Raw genomic sequence first — 26,910 nt, 5'->3', positions numbered from 1 at the left:
TTTACTTGTTTGTTTCTTTTATATACATTTATTTTATCTTTGGCTGCGTTGGGTCTTCATTGCTGCGCACGGGCTTCCTCTAGTTGTAGCGAGCGGGGGCTACTCTTCGTTGCAGTGCACGGACTTCTCATCATGGTGGCTTCTCTTGTTCTGGAGCACGGGTTCTAGGCGTGCAGACTTCAGCAGTTGTGGCACGTGGGTTCAGTAGTTGTGGCTCATGGGCTCTAGAGCGCAGGCTCAGTAGTTGTGGTGCATGGGCCTGGTTGCTCCACGGCATGTGGGATCTTCCCGGACCGGGGCTGGAACCTATGTCCCCTGCATTGGCAGGCAGATTCTTAACCACTGTGCCACCAGGGAAGCCCCATCTATCTTTTTGACTTATGGTTTTCTCAGGGTATATGCCCAGTAGTGGGACTGCTGGGTCATATGGTAGTTCTATTTTTAGTTTTTTAAGGAAACTCCATACTGTTCTCCATAGTGGCTGTATCAGTTTACATTCCCACCAACAGTGCAGGAGGGTTCCCTTTTCTCCACACCCTCTCCAGCATTTGTTTCTAGATTTTTTGATGATGGCCATTCTGACCGGTGTGAGGTGATACCTCATTGTAGTCTTGCTTTGCATTTCTCTAATGATTAGTGATGTTGAGCATCTTTTCATGTGTTTGTTGGCAACCTGTATGTCTACTTTGGAGAAATGTCTATTTAGGTCTTCTGCCCATTTTTGGATTGGGTTGTTTGTTTTTTTGATATTGAGCTGCATGAGCTACTTGTATATTTTGGAGATTAATCCTTTGTCATTTGCTTTGTTTGCAAATATTTTCTCCCATTCTGAGGGTTGTCTTTCCGTCTTGTTTATGGTTTCCTTTGCTGTGCAAAAGATTTTGTTTCATTAGGTCCCATTTGTTTATTTTTCATTTTATTTCCATTCCTCTAGGAGGTGGGTCAAAAAGGATCTTGCTGTGATTTATGTCTTAGAGTGTTCTGTGGCTGGACTTTTTTTTTTTTTAACATCTTTATTGGAGTATAATTGCTTTACAATGGTGTGTTAGTTTCTGCTTTATAACAAAGTGAATCAGCTATACATATACATATATCCCCATATCCCCTCCCTCTTGCGTCTTCCTCCCACCCTCCCTATCTCACCCCTCTAGGTGGTCACAAACCACCGAGCTGATCTCCCTGTGCTATGCAGCTGCTTCCCACTAGCTATCTATTTTACATTTGGTAGTGTATATAAGTCCATGCTACTCTCTCACTTCGTCCCAGCTTCCCCTTCCCCATGTCCTCAAGTCCATTCTGTATGTCTGCATCTTTATTCCTGTCCTGCCCCTAGGTTCTTCAGAACCTTTTTTTTTTTTTTTTTTTAGGTTCCATATATATGTGTTAGCATACGGTATTTGTTTTGCTCTTGCTTACTTACTTCACTCTGTATGACAGACTCTAGGTGTGGCTGGACTTTTTGAGGAGCTAAAAAATTTCTATTTATTTATTCAAATAAATAATTGAGCACTCCTACTTGCCACACACAAACTTAATAGGCTATATAGGTTTGCTAATGTTCCGGAATCTCAAAAAGCCTCAGAGAGAGGAAAGCACATTGTTGAGATCCATCAAGTTCCAGAGGCTGGGAAAAGTCCTCCAACCTCCTCATCCTGTCCTGCACACAGGCCAGCTCTTCCTAGCTCCTCAGATTTTGCCAGGAGGAGGTGGGTTGGAACATGGGCTAGCATTTCCAGTGGGTTCCATAAATCATTCAATATTTTATTTTACTTGACGCGATACTGTTTGGGAAGGAAGGAGATGGGGGAAAGGACTTAAATGTACTTTTTGTCAATTTTCTGCTTAGTTAGCTGAATGCTTTAAGGACTGAGCAGATATAGGAATATGAAGGGAAGAAAACGAGGTGGTCGTCCACCTCTTTCAGAGCCTTTAAGCCTCTGTTTGACCTCTACTAAAGGCTGCAAGAGCATTTATGGATAAACCACAAAGGAGACAATCCCCTAGTTAACTGCAGTGAATTTACCTTCCCCTGCCCCACTCAAGGTCACTATCCAAATTCTCAAGGTTTGTCGTGCTCAGCTTGCTCATTTTTATTTATTTTATTTTTTCATCATCCTTATCAAGCCGTTCCAGTCTTGTAGGTGTTTACTTTGAAACATCTACCCATGCCTTCATCTCCATCCATCCCACTGTAACACAGGCCCTTACCCCTCACACCCATGGCAGAGCAAAAGAAGCTGCCAAGCCACCCTCTTAATCTTCATCAGCACCCATATTCCACTACTCTCCTCTCCACTTTAGGAACAACTGATGTTTCTCAGTGTCAACAACAGTGCTACCCAGGGCTTCCCTGGTGGCGCAGTGGTTGAGAGTCCGCCTGCTGATTCAGGGGACACGGGTTCGTGCCCTGGTCTGGGAGGATCCCACATGCCGCGGAGCGGCTGGGCCCGTGAGCCATGGCCGCTGAGCCTGCGCGTCCGGAGCCTGTGCTCCACAACGGGAGAGGCCGCAACAGTGAGAGGCCCGCGTACCGCAAAAAAAATAAATAAATAAATAAAAAAGAACAGTGCTACCCAAAGGCAGCTGCAAGTTTTCTCTTCCAACAAAATTGGTGCCCCTAAGCCCTCCTTCCTAGAGCACTGACAACATCTATGGACATAGAAATTCTACCATTTAAACCACCTAATCTCAGCAAAGGGAAATTTTCAAATTAGCCCAATACTAAAAGATAATTCTAAATCAATCTAATAAGTGAACTTAGATAACACAGGTAATGATCTTAAATCAAGCCAAGCAAATACAAATTTCAACATCAACTCAATGGCTATAATACTAACCATGTCTTTGTATAGTTCTCCAGACTAGTTTCTATCACTGGTTATATAAAATCATTAACAGAAAGTATAGGGTTAGTTGGTAAAGTTTTACAAACAAGGATGATATTTTTTCCTAGTTAATGTTTATCAGTTTCTCAACACTATTAGGTAACCTCATGTTAACACATTTTCCCCTTTTTAAAGCTATATGGAAAACACACACACAACTATTCTGATGATAGTTAGCAGCAATGTCATTAAAGCTACAGTATTTCCACTGATGGTCTACTCATATTGGTCTATAGAGCTCCCGGGCCAGATGGGGGGAGATGTGCTGACTTTTTTTTTTAACCTACACAATACAGTGTATTAAGTGCCATGATAAATGATTCACAGGAATCTATGGCAATGTAGAATTCAAGGAAGCAGATTAAATGATGATTGGGAAAAGGCAGGAATTAAAAGAAGTGATATTCTGTAGGGTCTTAACGTTTGGTAGAAACTTGCCAGGCTGAAAGGACAGTACCATCATCCAGATGTAAAGAACTGCCTGAGCTAAGACACTGGAACTTAGAAGTGCATGGCGGATGTTTTGTGTGTGTGTGTGTGTGTGTGTGTGTGTGTGTGTGTTCAGAGGGGTCAAGGTCAGGGCGGGGCAGGGAAGAGGACTGCACTGCTGATGCTTGTGAAGGCCCTGGAGGAGGCCTTGCTAACTTTATCCAACTTTAAAGATAAACTATAAAACCTCCTAAGATATAGGAAGTCCATTTGATCCAAATTTGAGCACACTTTGAGAGACATTAAATTAGTAGTGCTGGGCTTCCCTGGTGGCGCAGTGGTTGAGAGTCCGCCTGCCAATGCAGGGGACACGGGTTCGTGCCCCTATCCCGGAAGATCCCACATGCCGCGCAGCGGCTGGGCCCGCGAGCCATGGCCGCGGAGCCTGTGTGTCCGGAGCCTGTGCTCCGCAACGGGAGAGGCCACAGCAGTGAGAGGCCCGCGTACAGCAAAAAAAAAAAAAAAAAAAAAAAAAAAAATTAGTAGTGCTGAAATCCACTCTGTTGACCTACTACAGTTTTTAAAGGAACAGCACTGAAATATGAGACAAGTAGGATAGGAGACAGGAATCAGTTCTAAAGGCAGAAGGGAAAAAACTCCTCTGTAAGCAGGTGGCTGCTAAGGGTTGTTGTTGCTGCTGCTTGGCCCATGTCCCTCGTTCCCTTTCAGCATCACCACGTAAGGTGACAGGTGTGGGCTCCCAGAATGAATTCCTCACTTTTCAAAAAGGAATGTGGGAAAACAACCTCACACGTACACGATACACCGCAGAGCAACCCGAAGTGAGAGGGGAAACCTCGCCTCCCCTCCCAGTCTGTTGCCGCCTCCTCAGAATAAACAAAGTAAAAACAGGAAGGAGAGTGGGAAACCCTAGCAAAATCCAGAAGGACAGTAGGAATCCAGAGACAGTTTACAACCCTCCTCTCTGGGAGTCCTCTTCCTTTTCTGTTCCTCATTCTTATTTCACACTGACAGCCTCACAATCTACCCAAGAAGTTAATGTAAGAATCTAAGACGTGAATTACTCTTTGCTATTCCTGAAAAGCACTGTGCGCTGTTTCTTCTGTTTTAGAAATTCTGTTTGTAGCAACAAATCTTACTTGAATAAAAAAAAAAGTGGACGGCTTCTCTGGTGGCGCAGTGGTTGAGAGTCCACCTGCTGATGCAGGGGACGTGGGTTCGTGCCCCGGTCCGGGAAGATCCTACATGCCGCGGAGCGGCTGGGCCCGTGAGCCATGGCCGCTGAGCCTGTACTCCGCAACAGGGGAGGCCCGCGTACCGCAAAAAAAAAAAAAAAAAAAAAAAAAAAAGCACTATCGCTCAATGTGAGTTCTCTCCAAATCACAATTAGGTACGGGTTTTGTTTTTGAAACACACATTATGTATTTTACAGCAGTAAGTTAATTTTAAGAGTGAGGTTTTCAAGTTTTACAACCTTGACAGAAATATATTTTAATATTTTGCCCATTTCGAAGGAGATAATTATGAAGTTATCTGAGAGGCAAAGGATCTCCAACTCTCAAAATTAACCATTGATCACTGGGGAAAGTTTTTTACTATGTCATTTGGATTCTGCACATAAACAATTGTCCATTCATTCATTCATTTAATCAATAGATATTTATTGAAAACTACTAAACTGACAAGACACATTTTTGGCAGACACTGGGTATATAGAGATAAACAGGACAAGATACAGTGTCCTCCCCACCCCCACAGAATATGAACATGCAGAGAAAGGTGATCGTGAGACGGACCAGTTTCACAACAATTTGGTACAGCAACTGCCGGTTAAATATAGGATGACAGGGGAGTTCACCCCACAGGCACCTGATTCAGCCTCGAGATTGGGAATGTCAAGAAAGGTTGAGTTTGAGACCCAACCATAGCTGAATAAACATCATTAAAACACTACTGAACTGCATCTCTTTTATAGCCTTATGTAATGTCAAGGTTTCATTTCTACCGAAAATTCTCTTAATTAACCTCAATCTAACTGAGACCTCAAATTGAGGAGACCTTCAGAAATGTAGCCCTAATTACTGCCACCATCATCTGCTCAAGAAAGTTTCCCTTCAGTTTCTACTATCCTTCACATAAATTCGAGCATATTTTTTTGGCTTCCATTTTTCCATTAGTTTTGCTCAGCTTTTCTCTCCCAACTCCCACATCATCTATTCATTCACCTCCCTGAAACCAGCCCACTTAGAGAGGTAACTGAGGGTGCAAATGAGCATGCAGAGACCAAAAGCAACAAGAAGATCTGAGTCTCGTTCTCACATATTGTTATTAACAGCATGCTATTTCTGAAGTCACAGATCATAGTGTGAGAATTAAACTGAAGCATCTCTTTGATGTTTGATGGAATCTTCTAATACCAAGTTCCACTGAGGATGATTTTTTAAAACTAAATAATCTATATGATAGGATCACTGGGCACCTCAAAAACATGGGCTCCAATTAATAGCCCACGGCTTTGTGTAAAAATCTCCCCAAGTGGCTATACGGCTATATTATCCTATATCATGAAATTAGAAGCTGTAATCCCTTCATAATGCTATGCATTAACCTCATATAGGGCCATCTTTATAGAATAATTTTCTTGCTTTGATAAAATACATTAGCAAATCTGTAAATGCAATTCAAAATTTTTCAAAAAGACTAAAAAACCTTTAACTGTGCACGTTTACCCCTCCTCTCCTTACACTATGCCTCAAGACTCTTCGCGTACTATTTTAGATATCCTTAGGGGAATTATTGTTCCAGGACATTTCACATTATAACCTGAGGAAGTTCTTTTCTATATACAAGTTAGTCCATCACTTTTTTATGCATGTTATATATGTGTGATACATTTGCCCTTTTATAAGAAAAGATTATGGATTTATGATGGCTTTTTTCTTTTTTTCCAGTGCAGATGGATTTCTTATTTTTTTCAGCTTTATTGAGGAATAATTGACAAAACTGTAATATACTATATTCAACAAGATGATTCAATATACTATATACATTGTGAAAGGATTCCCACCAAGTTAATTAACACATGTATCACTTCATATATTTACTTTTTTTTTGATGCATACACAAGTTCTATTCTTTTAGCAATTTTCAATTATACAATATCATGTTATCAACTATAGTCACCATGTTATATCTCAGACCTTATTCATCTTATAACTAAAAGTTTGTACCCTTTTACCAGCCTCTGCCTATTTTTCCCACTCCCCAGCCTCTGGCGACCACAATTCTACTCTCTGTTTCCATAAGTTTGACATTTTTATTTTTAAGATCCTACATATAAGATTCTCTGTCTAGCTTATTTCACTTAGCTTAATTCCTTCCAGGTTCATCCATATAGTTGGGAATGGCAGGATTTCTTTCATAATCAGGCTGAATAATATTCCTCTGTGTGTGTGTGTGTGTTGTCTCACATTTTCTTGATCCATTCATTCACTGAAGGACACTTGTTTCCATACCTTGACTACTGTGAATAATGCTGCAATGAACATGGCAGTGCAGATATCTCTTCAAGATAATAATTTCATTTCCTTTGAATATATATATCCAGAAGTGGAATTGTGGATGGCTTTTTTCTTTACCTTAACTTTTTGAACTGGAAGCATAATTTCATCAAAAAACCTACTTTTATAAAATTGGGAAGGAATAAAATATGCAAAATCTGTTTTAAGAAAAATCAAAGAAATATCTGACCTTCTTTAAAAAGGCTATGGAAAATATTTCTATTTATGTAATATTATGGATAATTTCACTTTCCACCAATTAATCATGTATTTTTTCATTTTGGATGGAAAAGCCAAAAACACTGTAGACAGTTTCCTTGTCAAGAAAGACACTTCTGAAAAATGAATTAAAAGTGATAAACTCCATAAAGAAATCCTAGGCCAGAGAGAACATGAAGACACCACATGCAGCTTGGAGGGCTAGAGAAAATCGAATTCTGATTGCAATGGGTACACAGAGAGCTATGAAGTCAGCAGTTAAGAAAAGGATAATTGGCACATTATTAATAGATCAGGAGCAAAGTACCCCCTTTCTTCCTTTGATTAAAAAGGGAAATCAAGACAAGGCAACATCTAAAAATTCCTTTCTTTTATTGAAGAAAGAGCCAACATCTAAGCTTCACAAAGAAAAAAATATATATATAAATAACTAATCAGTCTGTTTGCCCATCTGTTCTGCTTCGCTGTAATGAGTGTTAATACAGCAGCCCACTGGGGGGAAGAAGAAAGACAGCCTGAAAGTGATTTCTAATCTTGAAGCTTTGGTATCCTTGGGCTACTGTTAACACCATTTCACATTTCATTGTGCATGTTAAAGATAATACACAAAGAGATGTCACATTTGACGTGAGGATACTCTGGAAAAGTCAAACCTTCCTATTACCCGGCAATTGCTGGCATCACAGAAGATATTCATTCCTTGTATCACACTCATTTGGTGGCATGACAATTGACAATATGCTATTAACGCCAAAGAAACAGGAATATCTGCTTTTGCTTTCTTTATGGGAAAACTCTCACTTCCACAAATAATAATTGTACAGAGGTGTCTCTCCAAAACGTAACAATAGTAAGTCCTATGCAAGATGATACATTTTTGTTGGATTTCCACAGTGAGGTATGAGGACGAGGAGGCAAGGTGACAAGTGAAAAGAGCACTGGAAGGGGAGTGGGGATGCTGAGCCCTGGTCGCAGGGGTTACATGCCTGCCTCAGTACCAAGGCTGGGCTGCCTCTCTCTGAGCCTCTTCCTTTTATTCTATGACCTACCTGAACTTATGTCCAAGTGATGCTGAGGATGAAATGACAACTTATAAAAAGGCCATTTCTCACCTAGACTCGGTTTATTTAGAAACTTTGTTTCAGCACTTACCCAATTAGGATATACTTGCAATTTTTTTTTCCAAAATATTTCAGGAAGCCCTATGAGGTCTAAAGATTATTACCAATTATGTTTTGGCCCAAGGGTGTTGACTTCAATTGTGTATCAAGTGAAAAAATGAACAAGGCTTAGCTCTTATTTCCTCTTTTCTATTCTGCCTTTAATGGATAAAAATAAAATAAAAATTTTAAATGTTTCTTATAGAGAGCTGGATAGAAAAAGCTTGTGGAATAATTGTTCTTCAGCTAAGGACTTAGGAGTTTGGTGCCTTCACCCTGTAGCTGAAAACTCTATTCTTGTATTACCTATATGTGTTCACACAGTTCATGCATGGCTGACACTACTTCTGTGAAGGCAAGAAACGAAAATACCAGATCTTGATTAAAGCCACCCATCCACACCAGGGTGAACCTATGCAGAAGAATTAGGCCATTTCTGGATTTGCTCCTCTGTGATCAAGGCCAATGGCGGATATACATGGACTTTTTGAGTTCTCCTTCATTTTCCACCTCCAAGACTCAGAATACCAAGGGGATTTGCAGGAAGCTGCCAACCTGCGTCAGTGGGGAAACTTCTGTACCAAGACACCCATGACCAGGATCTTTTGACAGCTATGCTGCTGGTTCACCATGTCACTTGGGACAAATCCATGTGATTTCCTTGTCAGTATCCTAGTAGTAACGGCTGTTTTCCTTCTTTTTTTGGATTGTTTTGAAAATCTAGGTAGATCATGAAATGCTGTGCAAAGCACTTATAAAATGCAAGGTAATGTTCTGTGCATACTCTGCTCTGCCAGATGCCTGACATTACCTATCAGACTCATGGCTTTTCAGGAGCACTGGGTAGAATCAGTTTGCCCCCATATGTGGCCCTGGAGAAAATGAGAGAAAACAGTTGGAAAGGAAAAAAAAAAAAATCAAGAAATGACTAGAACATGTAAATAGAATAAGTATGAGTTACTTTAAAAAGCACAATTTGATTCTAACCTAAGCAGATAAGTCATGATCCTTCCTGAATGGCCAATGAAGGACATTCTGGGCGACCTGTGTGTTGAAATGCATTGTGAAGAACAGATAACGAGTCCTGCCTCTGAAGGGCCAGCATTCAGACACGGCTAACAGATCATAAACATAATAAAGTAAAGTGAAATAAAATTCCAGTGACTAATGGACATGGCAAGGAAAAAAGGGATCAGAGATGTTCTTCAAAGTCATAGGATATTTCAAGCTAATTAAGTTAGTGCTTGTCTCAGCTTTATTTTGTGCAACAAGAAATGTAGTAACATCCAGCAAATGTGCTACTCTTAGCAGACCCTTGAAAAGAGGCCCTCGGGTAAGAGACCCTCATTTACTGAGGAGGAGGACAGTGAAACAGATGTCATGTCAGTCTTGAGCTGCTAATCCTCTTTAACAACACAAACTAGAACAGAACTGCAGCTGGATTAATCCCTTGGAAATCTGGATGTTACTTTCGTGGTGCTAAGGACAAGAGTTGAATGCCACTGATCTTTGTCTGATGCACACACTGGAAAAAGACACGGGATGTTCTCCTTACTGAATTATAAAGACTCAACTTTTTTTTTTTTTTTTTTTTCCGGTACGCGGGCCTCTCACTGCTGTGGCCTCTCCCATTGCGGAGCACAGGCTCCCGACGCGTAGGCTCAGCGGCCATGGCTCACGGGCCCAGCCGCTCCGTGGCATGTGGGACCCTCCCGGACTGGGACATGAACCCATATCCCCCGCATCGGCAGGCGGACTCTCAACCACTGCGCCACCAGGGAAGCCCAAGACTCAACTTTTATACAAGGCTACTGTAATCCACATTTCTGATTCAATTCAGTCTCTAAACTTAATGCAGAAACTTGTATCTCAGCCTTAAACTGGTTACTATGGTAGGTACAAAGAAATATGACCAACAGATACAAAAGATACAAATTACCCAAACTAACCATTAGAAGCAAACGTGAGAACTGTATAAAGACAAGAAAAGCCTGCTGCTATTTTACTTGTGGATTTTGGTGCTAATATTTGAGTACATGTATGTTTAATATCCTCAGAACTATAAAACCTTTTAACGAAGCAATGTAGTAACACTTCGATAAGATGTGAACACTAGAAAAAGTGTTTCTCTCAAAATCTAAACATGCATTCCTCTTTCCTCTCACAATAACCCCTTTCCTCCTTTCCCCCCCCGCCCCGCCCACTAAAACAAATGAACTCATCCATCAGAGACTGCTGCAAAGCCTGGCCTAACAGGGCTTTCTTTCTCCCAGCGCTCTGCCCCAGGCCACACAATCCCAGGTCTGAGGGGAAGTCAGCAGTGACCCAGTGATTGAGTAAACCCATCACTTGCCTGCTGGACTGAGAGCTGTTCACTGAAATGAGTGTCCCTAAGGGAAAGCCTTGGCCATCTGAAATTCTGCCTGCTAGAACCTTCAAGTTCCAACCAGAACAGCTCAATTTCTGGAAGTGGCCCAAAAACGTAGAGAAAGCAAACAGATAAAACCTCTTTGTTGGTGAAGGACTCAGTCTCCTTCTCTGTTACACACACACAACATACATACACACACACATGCACACAATAAAAATTCTAGAGATGCAAAGACTACCTCCAGCATTTTGTGATTTTGTAAAGGAAAGGAGTTTTGTGGCTTTGGGCAAGTTATTGACTTCACAGGGCCTTGGGTTCTCATTTACAAGATGGGATAAGACTGCATGAATGTTGAGGGGTGCAGATGAGACGATATATGTAAAGTGCTTAGCACAGCCCCTGGCAATTAGTAAAAAAATCAATACATGATAGTTACCGTCATTATCATCAGCATCATCATGACTTCATGGGATGGTGATGAACTTTACGAAGAAAGGGGCAGAGGCAAAAGAGACTAGAAAGAAGAGATGGAAAGAGAGGTGAGAGGTAAAGTGTGGCAGCTTAGTTCTCCTTAGGAACCAAACCAAAGATAGGCAGGCAGGACCGAATACAGACAGAAACCAAGAAACAGCAGCTCTGCAGCAGGAGAGGCTCATGGCCCCACTGCAGCTCCTGCACAGAGAGCCCTGAGCAGTGCCGTTGTTTCTGCAGCACTGGGGGTGGGCAGGCCAGTCTCTGTGTGCACATGCCAGGGCTCTGAAGGCAGAGGCCGCTGTGTGCAGACAAATTGAAGGTCAGTGAGCTCTCCTATGCTTTGTCACAGCCTGGATGACCGTGCCACTCACATCCTCCACTCTTATGTGTTTATGTGTCTGTCTCCTTCACCAGACAGATTTCCAAGGTCATGACCATGTCCTAATTATTCCTCTCTATATTCCCTCTGGCACAGGTCAGGCACACAGTAGGTCTGCAATATATGTTGAGCAGATGAATTCTCTTAGAAACCTCTTTTCACAAAGAGACATGGGGGGCTCTTAAAGAAGGGAGCTCTCACATGAAAAGCTGCTCAACATCACTAATCATTAGAGAAATGCAAATCAAAACTACAATGAGGTATCACCTCACACCAGTTAGAATGGGCATCATCAGAAAATCTACAAACAACAAATGCTGGAGAGGGTGTGGAGAAAAGGGACCCCTCTTGCACTGTTGGTGGGAATGGAGGTTCCTTAAAAACCTAAAAATAAAATTACCATATGACCCAGCAATCCCACTACTGAGCATATACCCAGAGAAAACCATAATTCAAAAAGACACATGCACCCCAATGTTCATTGCAGCACTATTTACAATAGCCAGGTCATGGAAGCAACCTAAATGCCCATTGACAGACAAATGGATAAAGAAGATGTGGTACATATATATATGAAATATTACTCAGTCATTAAAAGGAACAAAACTGGGTCATTTGTAGAGACGTGAATGGACCTAGAGACTGTCATACAGAGTGAAGTAAGTCAGAAGGAGAAAAACAAATATCGTATATTAATGCATATATGTGGAACCTAGAAAAATGGTACAGATGAACTGGTTTGCAGGGCAGAAATTGAGACACAGATGTAGAGAACAAATGTATGGACACCAAGGGGGAAAGTGGTGGTGGTGGGGGGGGTGATGAATTGGGCGATTGGGATTGACATGTGTACACTGACGTGTATAAAATGGATAACTAATAAGGACCTGCTGTATAAAAAAAAAAAATCAAAAAAAAAAAGAAGGGATCTATCTCTCCTCCGCCTCAGGTCCTAGGTCACCTGCATGGTCAGTGACCTCTTTAGCATATCACCAACGGCTATAGTTAAAAATGTTTATCTGAGCCATGAAAGACAATTTAAAATTATGTTCAGTATATACTCCCTAAAAAGATAGGAAAGGAGTTATATGTAATATTATACTAGTATAATGGAGTTTTGGAAGCATCTGGCACTCGTATAGTTGTCCCTAATCTGCCCAAGAAAACTGTGCCATTTATTTATTTCAACAACCATTTTTTGGTAACTTGTTTAGTTCTCAACATTTCACTAGGGACCAGAGATTCCAAAATGGATAAGTCAGCCAGACCTTGACTGTGCATTTCCTGACTGTCAATTAGAGTCTAGAGACGTTGAGCCGCTTCTAAAACTCAACCATCTGAAAAATCAAGGGTTTGGTTTTCTTTTTGCTGAAATTTAAATCTTTGCTAAGGTTTTCATGACAAAGAACTTTTTAAGGATGATGTCCTCAGAGGGCCAAACAAATTGAAAGTATAAATAACCATTTTCAGGTAGCACAAATCAATGTCCCTTTAAAAAACAAACAAAAAAAGCACTTCAGTTCTCATGCTGCTCTCAAGAAAGGCATAGGACTTTTGGGAACTTCACTGATTTTGTAGAGCTCAGTCAAAAAGCACATTCTGTGTGATCATCTACTTAAAGAAAACTAATGGTAAGAAGCTGAGAGAAAACAGACCCAGGAAGACAAAGCGAAATCAGGTGAGGAATGACCACTCCCTAATGTACCAGCAGATGCTGTCCTGCTCCTGACAAGTTCTCTCCTGACTCTGCACTGGGGAGTCTTTCCACGTACCTACCATTGTTTCGGTGATGTTTAGTGGGGTTTGAGACCACAAACACATAAAGGGAGGGTAAGAAGCTTTTCATCTTCAGCCATTGAAATGCTATTGAGGAACATCTAGGGTTACAGGTTATGAGTTATTAGGACCTTGTAAATGTTACCAAAATTTCCAGTCTACTCTAAAATAGTTATTTGATATCAGCCCAAATGTCCCCCTTTTGAAGTAGCATAACTGCTGAACATGGTATTCCTTCCCGCTTGTCCAACACAATGTACTTAGAGAAAGAGACCAGAGAGGGACAAGCCTGGTAGGATCCGACAATGTGGGCAGGAGCCACATGACTGGGGCCCACCAACAGGAGACCATAGCTCAGCATCCAGACAACCTGGCCAGCACCTCTTGGCATTAACACTCTCCAAAGATCCACCTTCAGTTCCAGTCTGACACATGAAGGTTTCAAGTCTTTGTCTGAAAAAGAGAACTAAATGCACGGCTTGATGGTAAACACTTCTACTGGAGAAAGACATGTCAGAAATGGGTTACGTTTAGGGTCTGACCATGTTCTATTCTAACAAGGCCTTTGGCCAGCTGTCATCTCTGTGGGACCTCTAGTGGGGTCCAGGCTGAGGCAGTTTTGGTCCTGGATATGACAAAGGCACATCTGGCAAGCTGCCTAGTGTTCCCGTATCTGGGAGGAAGTCACCCCCATATCGTCTCTATGACATCACTGCCATTACCACCCTAGGAATGGTACTGCAAAAATAAAAGACATAAATTTTCTAATTCCAAGATCTCCCTAAAAATGTTAAAGAATTTTTACGATTCACAAATTCAAATTTGTATTTGTAAATCATGTTCTGAACCCTTTAAACTTCTCACTATTCATGAGCATTATCTAGGCCACAGATTTTGTTTGTGTCTTTGCTGTTTTGAGAAAGGAAAAAATTCACAAGGCAATGTCCAATGGACATCAGGATGGTCCTATTCACAGTTTTAAAAACATTAGAACATGATTAAAATTTTTAGTAAAAAACTGTACTTCTCATAAGTTAGTAATTATCCCACTAATTTTCTACAACTAAGACAAATTAAGATTCTTAGTGCATTGATTCTGTCAAGTCCTTCCCCTGGTCCAAAACCCTCCAAGACTCACTCTGCCTCTAGGGTAAAGCCTGAGATACTTGGACTTTCAAGCTAGAAACGGCCTCAAGGACCACTGAGGTCAAGGTTCTTAATTTTACATATGAAAAGACTGAAGTCTAAGGAGTTTAGGCAACTTACTCAGGGTCCGCCAGGACCCAGACCCATGGACTCACTGTTGCCTCTTACTACTGCTCCAAGGTAACCAGCATCCTTTTCATCTCATCAGGTGGGTCTCACAGACCACCCTTCTCCCTCAATATTCTGCTCACATGCCTGCCTCTCTACTTCTGCTTAAGCCTTTACTTACCAAGAAGAAGACTTCACACCATTTCATGCCTTCCTTCAATCCTCTCTTTCCTAAACTCTTACTTATAGAGTCAATTATTTGGTGTTTCTCGGGCATCTCTCTCTAAATAGACACTAAGTACTTGGAGGGCAGAAACCATCTCCTGTATGTCTCCCCTGCTATGTTGGAGGCCCAACTAGACAGAGTAGGAACTCAATAAACCCGCTTCAAAATAGCGAGCAGCAGGCTGGCTTTGTCTTCCCACCTCTGCACCTGCTATCCTCTGCCTTGAAGGTTCTCCCTCCTTACCTCTGCCCAGTTGAAATTCTGGTCTGTATGAGCTGTCCCTCCCCAAAGGTCTCAGAATACCTGATAGGCCCCTTCGTAGCCCCCATATAGGGCAGAATATTCTTAATTCCTAACTGCCCATCTATTGGTTCCCTAAGTCTAGGGTATAAACTCCTTGGGAGACACAGATTATGAGTTTCTTGCTTCCTATTGTATCCTAGCTTCTAACAGTGCTTAGCTCAGGATATGTGCTCAGGAAATAAATAAGGAATGAAGGCCCCCAGAAGAAAGTCTGAACTCCTCATGGAAATCAAGGCTTTCCATGCACATCTCCAATCTCATCCAGCTTTCTACAGGCATATTGCTCTAGCCAGTCTAGTTTCTAGCTACTAACCCCTGAACATACTTTCATATTCTAACCCGAACTGCCTCTGGCTCACAGTCTCACCTTAGATAGAAAGCCCTCCTGTTATTCATCTCCGCCTGTTTTCAAATTCTACCCATCCTTCAAGGTCCAGAACAAGTCTTATCACCTCTAAGAAAACTTGCTCCAGGCCACGCAGATCTTCCCCTTCTCTAAATTCATCAGCATGTGTCCACATGGCTCCTTCATCACCGGTTCATGTTGCTGCAAGTCCACAGTTATCTTTCCATCTTGGTGGAACCTGCCTGGCCTACGGAATTCCCTTTCCTCTGAAGTCAGCTCTTACCTCTCCATTTAGGACGTAATTATATACATGGTCTTGGGACATCTCCTGCACCGTTGTTTTATATTGTTACCTTTTGTGCACTTTTGTCTTGGTATCCTAGTCTACTTATAAATTTTTCAAGGCAAGTCATGCTTTCGATGTCTTTGATCCTCTGCAATTCTTTGCACAAAGTAGGAGATTAATAAATATTCATTACTTGACATGTTAGCTAGAAAGCAAAGATGTGCAGGAGGAGAGAACTACGGAAATTATAAAAAAATAACTTTTGCCAAAAGTGAAGTTGAAGTTTCTGATTATTAGAGGCTGTCTAATAAGGTCAAATGGTGATAGTATAATTACACCATCATTTGGTAAAATTACTCTCTGAATAAAGGTTATTTTTAAATAGAAACTTTTGTCCATATGATAAAAAATTATGAAAACAATAGAAAAGGAATAAAAAAGGAAAGAAATAAAAACATATACCCAAGATTGACACACACACCCCGCCCCTACCCCTACATCAGGAGGGCTGGCTGCAGCACCCACAACTGCATCAGCTGACTTTTATGACAAGGTCTAGTTCATGACTGAGTTAACATCATGGCTTTCTACAAACGCTCGCCCAATAACTCCCTGAACATGAACAAAGTAATTCTTCCAGAGTTGCAGGGAGAGGAGGGAGGAGTATCAATCTCTTTTTCCTACTTTGCCATAAACATTTTCTTACAGTAATTATTTTTTGATGGACTGTGTCTAACTATTTATTTATTTTATATCTCACTATACTCCACCCCCCCCCGCCCCGCAATGTGTACAGCAGCTGCTTTCAACCATAAATAGCAACTTTAGAACACAAATGCTGTATTGGGGGATCAGTAATTCAGGGTTCAGTAAGCTAGCAACAGTATGTCAATCTATACCCTCAACTGCCAAATGGCCACCCCCCCACCAAGACACAGGCCTGCAAACCCGCTGTTCAAATCAGGGTTGGCTAATCACAAATCGATAGTGGCCAGCAACAGAAATATAACAAAACAGAGGAGCCTCTTTGCTGGGCTCCAAAAGCCAGGGGATAAAGGGATATAAATAGGAACCTAGGAAGCATACACACTACTAGGAACTAGAGGCCACAGAGCTGCCAGTTAGGATTTGGCCCTGGGAAAATCCAAGTTAGTCAGCATCTAGAACCCTCTAACAACACCCACGTCACATGTGTTTTATATGCCAAAGGCTGAACACACGTTTTAGTGAAAATGAATTTTAGTTCCATTACCAGGAATGTTCTCCTAGCTGAAGACAAGAAGAAGAGAAAAGGACACTTTATTTTTTTTTCTAATAAATTAATGAAAACTGAATTCTCATCTCTGAGACATGTTACCAGAAAGAAAACGAAGACTCATGCCCTCCTCCCCGTTGTTTAGTTTGGTTTTGTCATCACCTCATCCATCTCGCTTTAATGGACCTGGGTTTCTAGGGGCATTTGTAGTGAAGGGTCCTCCATTTCTTAAAAAATATACATATTTCATTGGTTTCCTTTCCCTATCCAATAGTGAAGGTCATGATATAGGAAAGCAGCATAATAATATGTTTTGTTTTGGGTTTTTTTGTGGTACGCGGGCCTCTCACTGTTGTGGCCTCTTCCGTTGTGGAGCACAGGCTCTGGACACGCAGGCTCAGCGGCCATGGCTCACGGGCCCAGCTGCTCCGCGGCATGTGGGATCTTCCCGGACTGCGGCACGAACCCGTGTCCCCTGCATCGGCAGGTGGACTCACAACCACTGCGCCACCAGGGAAGCCCTAATGTGTTTTTTTAATCAACCACTCCAGCAGTGACAAAAATAAATGAAGTGTGCGAGGCTGTTTATTTGTATATCAAAGAGAAAGTGAAATTCCCCATAGGGTGACACGATTATTTGTTTTCCCCAATGAAGCAAACAAATGAAATAGAAATAAAACAGGAGCCTACCCTTCATCATTCATGGTGTAATGAGTTCTTGCAATTAACCATTTTCCTTCCTTGTTACACTCATTTCCAAAAAACAGATGTACAATGACATCAGCAAAACAGTCAAAGATCATCAATCTGTAAGACAGGAAATGCAGCAGCCAGACTTGCATCCTTTTTAAACATGAGCTGACTCCTGGCTGGTGGCTCTGGCTCTGCTGTGCAGGAAATGGGCTCACCGGTAAGAGGTATTTGGGTAGCATCAGCGATCGGGAGGATTTATTGGTAGCAGTACCCTAGGACAGGGAGACCCAAACTTGCCTCGGCTCTCCACACCAGGTGGCCGCCTATACAGTGTGCTTAAAGTCAAAAATCTTAGGCTCATTGAATCCAGTAAGGAGTATGCAATGGTACTTCTCTCCCCTGCAACTCAACCACCTATTATTAGAAGCTGGACACCAACAACATTCTGTCAAGAAGACCAAAGACAGAGTATGTAAGGCATGGGGGAGCCCTGTCCACTGACATTAGGACAGTCTAGTAGATGGACAAGGCTACCACACTGGCATACAAGGAACACCCAGTTCAAGCCCTGACTGACTGGTGCTCTGAGGTCCTAAGCAAGAGGTCTGGCCGACAGAATGGATGATGTGGGTGCTCCTGGGTCATGGGAGTAGGGCAAGGTGCTGATACTGAGAATGCTACCCCTAGCAGTGATGCTCAGATGACAGCAGGCATGCAAGTGTCAACATTTTCTGGAGAAAAAATGGAGACAAAGAAGACAGGGAAAATGGAGACGAGTTGGAGACAAGGAAGGAAACTTGTCCTCAATGTCAAACAGTGATGGAGAGCTACGGAATTCAGGGCCCCTGCTGGCATCACAGACGTAAGAACAACTGATGCTTATATACCACTTTACCATGTGTGGAGCCCTTCCCACACACTGGCTCTGTTGATCTGCCAGGGTCTTCAAGTAGATGATTCAGAAGACACTGACAACGCAACTCTAGATGCCAGTAAAGTTAATCCAGATCTAGGGCACCCCTGGCTGGAGAGGTAAGAAAGGGGAAATGCTCGTTTAGATAAAGGGGTAGTCACCCCATTTTGATTTCCTCTGCTTGAGAGTAACAGGATTTTAGTGGAAAAAAAATCGATGAGAGTATCAGAGCATATTCAATGGCATTTATAGCATCACTGACCTTGTTACCTCTTGCTGGTACCTCCGCAACTCAATTTCTATTGAATATCTATTGAAGCTGCATTTTATTGGGGATGTAAATATCCATGAAGGATCCTGATTCTCCTGACAATGGTAGTAGTTGCTTGAAGGAGCAGAGTGAACACCTGGATTGGGGGACACACTGCGTGACTTCCCTCCACAGCTTGCTAGTCCCCCACCCCTAACCTGTTTCTATCACTACCTACCAAGATGATTTTGAATGAAATCTGTGGCTATGATATCTAGAGAAAAGCAATGATGGTTTCCAGCATAACAGAGAGGAAATGCGTTGTTCTCTCTAGGATGCACCCTCGTGCTCTTTGCTCTCTTGGTTGTGGAAAGGGCTGTGCAGGTAGTCCCGGTGCAGAAAAGTCCTGAAGAACAACAGAAAGAGCTGGAGAGAAATGGGGTGCAAGGAAAAGACATGCTGACCAGCTGTCAGGGTGGAGGAGACTGGAAACCACCATAGGAAAAGTGAAAAATAGGGAGATGGAGGCAAAAGCTTTTACGACTGCTTTCCTTGCAGGGTCAACTCAATCCCTAGACTCCACTCAAAGTGTCGGGTTTCTAGGAAGCCTCCTATGATCTCTGTTCCCTGCCCCCACTGTCCGGGTGCCCTCAGCTCTTCCGGCACTTCCCACACTGTGTCCGCACTGCCTGCTCATGTCTGTCTCCCAAACTAGACCATGAGGGACAGAAGCACAGACTCTCTTATTCACCAAAAAAAAAAAAAAAAAAAAAGAAAATAATAATCTGTCCCCAACTCCTAGCACAGTCACTGTTGCATAGAAGGTGTTCAACACCTGTTTGCCAAATAGTATGAATCTTAAAAATGGAGATGTTAATAAACAGATAGCGGCCGTAACAATCCCAGGGCAGCTTTGGAATCAAACCAATACAGAGCACAACAAACTAATAAAACCCTCATGAAAAGATGCTCAACATCACTAATTATTAGGGAAATGCAAATCAAAACTACAATGAGGTATCACCTCACTCCGGTCAGAATGGCCATCATCAAAAAATCTGCAAACAGTAAATGCTGGAGAGGGTGTGGAGAAAAGGGAACCCTCCTGCACTGTTGGTGGGAATGTAAATTGATACAGCCACTATGGAGAACAGTATGGAGGTTCCTTAAAAAACTTAAAATAGAGCTACCATATGACCCAGCAATCCCACTACTAGGCATATACCCTGAGAAAACCGTAATTCAAAAGGACACGTGTACCCCAACGTTCATTGCAGCGCTATTTACAATAGCCAGGACATGGAAACAACCTAAATGTCCAACAACAATGTCTTGTCCAACAAGATGAATGGATAAATGATACATATATACAATGGAATATCACCCAGCCATAAAAGGGAACGAAATTGGGTCATTTGTAGAGATGTGGATGGACCTAGAGACTGTCATACAGAGTGAAGTAAGCCACAAAGAGAAAAACAAATATCGTATATTAACGCATATATGTGGAATCTAGAAAAATGGTAGAGATGAACCTATTTGTAGGTTGCAGGAATAGAGACGCAGACGTAGAGAACAGATATGTGGACACAGCGGGGGTGGGGGAAGGGGAGGGTGGATGAACTGGGAGATTAGGTTTGACATAAATACACTACCATGTGTAAAATAGATAGCTAGTGGGAACCTGCTGTATAGCACAGGGAGCTCAGCTCAGTGCTCTGTGGACCTAATGGGTGGGATTGGGGGATACAGGTATACATATAGCTGATTCACTTCATTGTACAGCAGAAACTAACACAACATTGTAATAGCAATTTTACTCCAATAAAAAAAAAAGTGAAGGGCTTCCCTGGTGGTGCAGTGGTTGGGAGTCCGCCTGCCGGTGCAGGGGACGTGGGTTCGTGCCCCGGTCCGGGAAGATCCCACATGCCGCGGAGCGGCTGGACCCGTGAGCCATGGCTGCTGGGCCTGCGCGTCCGGAGCCTGTGCTCCGCAGTGGGAGAGGCCACAGCAGTCAGAGGCCCGTGTACCGCAAAAAAAAAAAAAAAAAAAAAAAAAGTGAAAAAAGAAAGTCATTCAGTCACTGGGAAATAAACAAGGAGAGCTGGCGTGTAGTTTCTTCAGTATTCCACAAGGCCAAATGAGGCATTTTTATAACTGGCATCAATTCCCTACGGGTACAGGTTTCACACGTTGTACTCTTTGACCTAAAAGTGTTACAAGCAAGCTTTAAAAGTGTCTGACTTACCCTTCACCTTCCCCAGAAAAAACTTATATGTTAGAAAAATATAGCCCATTCTGTTAAGGTAATGAATTTCTTAAATGTCAAGCTATTTACTAAAATAAATTACTCCCCAAACCACTTTCTAATCTACCTTTCTAGTAAAGACAGTACAAGCAGATAGGAAAAGTCACCTATCATGTGAGTGTTCCCCTGCAGAAACAAAATTATTTCATAACATACAACACAACGTGATATGCATAAAATGCAGTCAAATAATGTTTAAGTAAATATGATTATTACTAAGATACCCTGCAGTTTTTTTTAAACATACACTTTACTCAAGGAATGGCAAAATCTTTGATAGAATTCCCTATAAAACAGAGACACATGATAAAGCTACGAATACTACTCTAATTCCTATTTATTTAAATTTGCCACAGACTCATTTACGCAAGAGTTAAATTTCTCGCTCTCTCTGAAGTTCCAGCATTCTATGATCATTTTGTTTCCTGACACAAATTTTAAGGTCCCTTAAATTCTGAATTAGTCTAAGTTTGATTCTTTTAAAATTCTTTTTATGGCATACATTTAGACATGAATTAAAATTAATTCTGTTATGAGAAATTTCCAATCGCTTGTGATAACTGGCAATAAGCCAGATTGTTGTAAAAGCCAGAGTTGGTGTAAATAAATGAAGATGTTAAATTGAAATACTTTTGGAGCTGTTTCAAATTATAGCAGAGCTAAAACCATATCCATTTACCATTCAGTACACATGTGCCAAGCATAATATATAGTTTTTTATTGCTTCAAATAGTCTAGATCTAGCAATGTATATGTTAACTCCTTTAGAGAAGATTCCTTTTATCTGTTTCCCCATTGGGACCCAACACAGATGAATGAATGACAAGAAGATTGTAACAAACCTTTTCCCCCTATCAATCTTTGGTTAAATTCCCAAAGAGAAGCAAATATTAGCAGAAGATGGACAAAAGGCCAAACGCCACTGGAACAATCTGTACTCAACACCACAAAACAGTAATAGTTCTTCTACTGAGATCAGTTAGCCAGGCTTTAAATACTTTGGCACCCAGCCAAAGCTCCATGAGGGCAGGACCCTGAGTATCCTAGGGCTCACTGGAACAATCTGTACTCAACACCACAAAATAGTAATAGTTCTTCTACTGAGATCAGTTAGCCAGGCTTTAAATACTTTGGCACCCAGCCAAAGCTCCATGAGGGCAGGACCCTGAGTCTCCTAGGGCCCAAGTATCGCCCACACCTAGCACAGAACACTCGACTCCACTTACAGAGGCAGGATGGAGCAGTTACACCCACGCTTTGGAGTCAGACAGATTAGGCAAGAAACAGTATCTACTATTTACCAGCTATGAGACCCAGGGAAAGTTAATCAATCTCTTAAACTTCAGTTTCCTCTTCTATAAAATGAATATAAAATCATCTACCTTGGAGGGTAGTTCTGAGCATTTGAAGCAGTGTCTACAAAGCAACTACCATGTATGTACTTAGTAGATCCTTATAGAAGACAGCTCTCATTATAAATAAGGGAATATGTATCAGGAAGTATACATGTCATTAAATGATAAAAAAGGCTACAACTGCCTAAATGATATTTACTCTAAGCTTCAACTCCCATAAAAATGCCTCAGGACACTCAAAACTGATGCAATCTCACTTTCCCTTTATCTGTTACAGCCCATAACAAATCAGACCAAAGATGGGGAAGTAAGCACACTGACAGCTGGCAAGATTCCCATTAAAGAGGCACAAAAAAGAACTATCAGCAGATGCAAGAGTCCAGAAGAGTCTGAGCAATGCAGTACAGGGACAGCGGCTTTCAGCTGACTGAGCCCCCAAACCAGTGTTCACGTGGATGGTCACAAAGAGGTCCGACTGCCTGCAGCATATTAATTCCACTTCAGAAGGCAAGAGAGATAGAATCTATGTAAAAAAAATTTTCTATCCTACTAGTTCGCCTCTACCACCCACAGCTGGAATCCAGGTCTCTTTCCTTTGGGTTCTCATAGCATTTTGCTTGCTTCTCCACCACAGAGCTCCTTACAGTCTTTTTTTCTTTTTTTTCCTGATGATTTTTAACATCTTTATTGGAGTATAATTGCTTTACAATGGTGTGTTAGTTTCTGTTTTATAACAAAGTGAATCAGTTATACATATACATATGTCCCCATATCTCTTCCCTCTTGCGTCTCCCCTCCCACCCTCCCTATCCCACCCCTCCAGGTGGTCACAAAGCACCGAGCTGATCTCCCTGTGCTATGCAGCTGCTTCCCACTAGCTATCTATTTCACATTTGGTAGTGTATATATGTCCATGCCACTCTCTCACTTCGTCCCAGCTTACCCTTCCCCCTCCCCATGTCCTCAAGTCCATTATCTACGTCTGCGTCTTTATTCCTGTCCTGCCCCTAGGTTCTTCAGAACAATCTTTTTTTTTTAATTTTTTTTTTATTTTTTATTTTTTTGCGTTACGCGGGCCTCTCACTGTTGTGGCCTCTCCCGTTGCGGAGCACAGGCTCCGGACGCGCAGGCTCAGCGGCCATGGCTCACGGGCCCAGCCACTCCGCGGTTTTTTTTTTTTTTTCTTTGCGAATCTTTTTTTTTAGATTCTATATATATGTGTTAGCATACGGTATTTCTTTTTCTCTTTCTGACTTACTTCACTCTGTATGACTGTCTCTAAGACCATCCACCTCACTACAAATAACTCAATTTCGTTTCTTTTTATGGCTGAGTAATACTCCATTGTATATATGTGCCACATCTTCTTTATCCATTCCTTTCAGTCTATTTGGTGTTAGTCTACATGTCAGGAGGACATAAGCTTCTTGAAAGCAGGTGACCATTGTTATTCATCTTTGTTCAGTAAGTGTTTGTTGAATGTGCCAATTTTCCTCTCAAGATGACAGATGCAATTCTAGTAACTTCTACGTCCCCAACAAGTTCTCTCTTATGAGTAAGAACTCAGTTCGGAACACACTGTAAATATCTGCAGCTTACTGCTTTATGCAACAACACCATCTTCTTATGGAGCATTTATTTACAATTCTAACATTTTGGCAGCCATGTTATCATAAGTATAAGGCAAGGCATAACATCAAACCAAACGATCAGCATCAGCTTTTCCACCAAGCTGCTCCAGATACCTTCGCTTGGTTTGGTCTACTCTCTCCTTCCAAATGCTGCGACCATTCATTAAATTTTTCACTCAACGTTTACTGTTGCTGTGGGCCAGCACTAGATTAGGCACACCTGGACATATATATATCTATACAGATAAAAGTATTTGCCTCCAGTGGAGCAATTGTTAGAGAGTAAAAGATGAGCAAGTAAGAAACTGTGATACCATAAGATGGTTGATACGGCTATCATAAAACCAAATAACAAAGGATGCCTGGACGGATTCAAGAAAGACTGTGCAGAAAGTGGGATCTGAATGGACACTCGGAGGATTTTAGCAGGAAAAATATCAAATCTGGGGTTTGTGTTACCATAATTGTTTCTAAAGGAAAGAGTGGGAATATTTTACTATGAAAGAAAATAAACATATCTTTCTGAAGATCATCAAGTGTCCAATGCAGACGTAAACTCTTCATGTTGCCCTTAAGCTGTTAGCTATGATGATGAAATTACCTAACTTGGTTAATCAAAGAGGAAGTTCAATTTAAGCAGGAAGCAATGAAAAGACATCACGTGTCAACCTGACAACTCACAGCAAGTAAGAACCATGTTCCAGTACATGCATACACACACACACACACTCTCTCTCTCTCTCTCTCTCTCTCTAGTATATACACAGAGAATTATGCAGCTGCTTTTTTTTTGGTTATCATTGGAAAGTTTATTGGAAATTCAGCATAAAGGGTTTCTTACACTCTGACCTCATCTTGTACAAGCCATATTTGTGATACAGCATATCAGGTCCACTGATCTAAACACAAATGACATGATGAAAGGAGAAACAGCCCAGAGTAAAACAGAACAAAATGAAAACACTCTGATTTTAGGAAAGGCTGATACAGTGAGTCTTCTTCAGTCTGTAAAGGTAAAGATCCAAAGGGGACAGAAGGGTGTAAAAGATGGAAAAAGAACTTGAGTGACTGTCCACACTACACACATCAGAGGATTAGGTAGCTTCTGGATGTGTTCCCAGGGTCTATTAAAAATTTGACAGTGAGAACCCAAAATGAAGACTCATAATATCCCCAAATCTGAATGTTATACATTCATCTAATCATAACCTCTTTCAGCATATATTTATTCAGGGCCCAGCATGGGCCAGGAGTAATTCTAGGTGCTTGAGGTCTGATGGGGACAAGAAAGACATGGAGCTTTAAGTGGTCACTGTGAAAGAGATTATGGTAAATCTTAATATTAGCAACCCCAGAAAGGAACCATTTCTGGTTGTATTTTCACTGCTTTCCCCAAAGAGAGAAAATACTGGAGCAAACACAACATCATAGGGAGAATGAATAAAAAGAACATAGATATATAAATATATGTATATGTATACCCTTATCACTTTGCTGTACACCTGAAACTAACACAATATTGTAAATCAACCATACTTCAATAGAGAGAAAGAAAGAAAGAAAGAGAGAAAGAAAGAAAGAAAGAGAGAAAGAAAGGGAGAAAAGAAAGTGATTCTAATTTGGGGGTGGGGGAGGGAAGCTGGCTGTCTCACAGCTACTTTCTAAGACTTTATTTCTCAAAGTGTGATCTAGGGACCAACAGGATTGGGATTCACCTGGGATCTTTTTAGGAAATCAGAATCTCAGGCTCCACCCTAGACCGCAGAATCTGCAATTCTAACAAGATCCCCAGTGACTCCTATGCACGAAGAAGCTTCAAAAGCACTGTTCCAACAGGTTTTATTTACAAGCTGAATTACAAGACAGGTCACCTTACATTTGTGGCTGAAGGTGACCTCTAAGGCCCCTTCCAACTTTGAGACAGTACAGTGACACTGGCACTGAAAGTCTGGAGAGGGCTCACTGAAGCCTTTTAAAATGTCAGGTTAGGGACAAACCTACAAATACTGTATGCTCTTTACAGCGGAACTTTGAGGAATACAAAATTCTGATGACAGGATAGTTATGACAGACACACACGACCCATCACACTTCATAAATTCTAATTCCTAATTTCAGAGTCTAGACCGTTTTGAAATAAGGATATAATTAACTTATTAAAAATAGCCTATATAAAAGAAATATATTTACTACCCCCTAATTCCTCCAAAGAATGTCAGTATCTGAGAACAGTTTGACACTTGCTTGGGATCAGTAATTTATAATTCTAAGGAATTTAGGGAAACCACACCATGGTACCAGACAATGTTGAGAGATCCTATCTCTTTCATATGCTTGAGACTAATGGGTTATGTTGCCCACTGCTGTTGGACTTACCACTAAATTTACCTCTAAGTATCTGTGACTGTAATTACTGACTTGATTTACACCAACTCTGATAACAGATTATCCATACAAAATTCAAAGTTCCTAATCTACTCAACCATATCTTACTGAAGTGTATCAAATATATCAAAACTTGAAATATTCCTAGCCTTTCCTTTGATTTTCAGCTTCAATTACTGTGTAAGGATTAAGTTTTAAATATACACAATTCCCTACTTACTGTCTTTCCAAAAGTAAATAAAACAAAGAAAATTCACTCTCTATATGAAATTTTTAGTGTTTTCCTTATGAATCTGCTGCTATTGGTATATGTTTAGCATAAAGCACTCGGAGTCCCCACATGATGCATGTTAGCCTCCTACTCATACAATGCTGTGTTTCTTTCTTTTTTTTAAAATATATTTATTTATTTATTTATTTTTGGCTGCATT

At 41.3% G+C, this 26,910-nt stretch overlaps 1 protein-coding gene across 1 annotated transcript in view; it reads right to left on the bottom strand.

Annotated features, from left to right (window-relative positions):
• The window catches only part of LOC308610185 (uncharacterized protein C1orf21), a 233,901-nt gene that overhangs the window by 149,899 nt on the left and 57,092 nt on the right, over positions 1-26,910 (bottom strand). The gene's annotated exons all lie outside the window — the stretch shown is intronic.

The sequence above is a fragment of the Mesoplodon bidens genome (assembly GCF_964165515.1).
Source record: "Mesoplodon bidens genome assembly, chromosome: 2".
Classification (NCBI taxonomy): domain Eukaryota; kingdom Metazoa; phylum Chordata; class Mammalia; order Artiodactyla; family Ziphiidae; genus Mesoplodon; species Mesoplodon bidens.
Note: the sequence above shows the minus strand (reverse complement) of the source record. Positions and strands in the feature narration are given on the sequence as shown.